General features: G+C 51.6%; 1 long non-coding RNA gene across 1 annotated transcript in view; it reads right to left on the reverse strand.

The window, feature by feature from the left end:
• Nucleotides 1–1,562, reverse strand: part of LOC108797148 — a 4,207-nt gene that overhangs the window by 1,587 nt on the left and 1,058 nt on the right. The window lies entirely within an intron of this gene.

Here is a 1,562-nt window from a genome sequence, read left to right on the forward strand (position 1 = left end):
TTTTTGTATCTCTAATGTATAAAACATACAATGGGGGAGTTTATGAAAACTGGAGCAGCTGTGTATGGCAACCAATCACCTTCTCTCTTTCATTTTCAAAGCTTAATTGAACAAGCAGAAGGGAGATTGGTTACTATGGGCAACTGCTCCAGATTCTGACTGCTCCAGTTTTAATAAATGTCCCCTAATGTATCTGTTTTATAGCAGCCTTCCTCACCCAGGGTGCTGTGGAGTCCTAGGGTTCCTCCAGAGGTTGCTGGGGGTTTCTTGAGCAAACAGGACCATGGGGAACAGACGTAGCCCCCCTCCAGAAGGAAGGACAGTGTCTGCACCAATTCAGAGATGACTGGAGGATCTACAGCCAGTGGCGTAACAATCGCCATAGAAACTCAGGTGGCCGCTATGGGGCCCGGGGACAGGGGAGCCGGCCATCCCTCTGATGCCGTGTGGGTCGCTATGGCATGTAAGGGTGCTGGAAGGGGGCCCCCAATAAGGATTGCAGACGTTGCTGCTGACACACACATAAGCAAAAAATGAAGCCGATCTCCAGGCAGACATAAAAGGCATAAATAAATGCAGCTCTGTAAACACTACATAAATGACGTGTGTAAGTGCTTAAATTTGATGCAGCCTCTTTCTGCCCGTTTACAGCAGAGCTCTGACTGTGGGAGGGAGTAGCGGTGCAAGAAGCCATTCAGGTGCGTAGCAGTGCATATGGCATATTGATGGGAGGAGAGAGCAGAGTGATAGAGCGAATAGCTCCTCCCACGTGCCGATTCTCTGTTCACTCAACAGTCGCGGGCAGGCTGTGGGTAGGAGACCTGCAAGTGAAAGTGCTTCCAAAGATCTGGTCCTCTCCCGTGCCAGGCAGGACTGTGCTGTGTGGCAGAGCTGTGTAAATCTTAGGACTGGGGGGTGGGAACCAGGACACTACCCCCCTAGATTGTACATTGGGGTCATGTGGCCGGTTTGTGTGGAGGTTTTCATATGTACTGTGGCTCTCATTGAGCGGCATGCTGGGATCTGTGGTCCCTCAGGCTCGGCTGATGTCTCCAGCCATCACTTTGGCGTCACTTGAGCCCCAGCGCAGTAAACAAACAGTGACGGGAATGACTTGACAAAGGCGCGATTGCCCAATTCTTGCATTTCAACACCGTCAGAAAACCGCCATTTCTGCATCTTATCTCGGTGAGATCCTCTGCGAGCAGCTTCGGGTGAATCGGGAGGAAACGACTTTCTCCGGCGGTGTAAACCTTCCTGAGTCATCTGCTGTGTATGAAGCTGGAGCAGCCAATCAACTCCATTGCTGGAATGATGGCGATCAGGATACATTGTAACTACCTGACATCAGACGTATCCTTGTTCTATCCTCCGTGACACCTCCATGTATCTATTACCTCTTCCAGAGACCCGGGAACTCAGCACAGGGATGGTGGGAGCTCCTCATAATGGGCACAGCAGGTATACAGACCCGGGAACTCAGCACAGGGATGGTGGGAGCTCCTCATAATGGGCACAGCGGGTGTACAGACCCGGGAACTCAGCACAGGGATGGTGGGAGC

The sequence above is a fragment of the Nanorana parkeri genome, unplaced genomic scaffold, assembly GCF_000935625.1.
Source record: "Nanorana parkeri isolate BGI_ZX_2015 unplaced genomic scaffold, ASM93562v1 scaffold1233, whole genome shotgun sequence".
Taxonomy (NCBI): Eukaryota; Metazoa; Chordata; class Amphibia; order Anura; family Dicroglossidae; genus Nanorana; species Nanorana parkeri.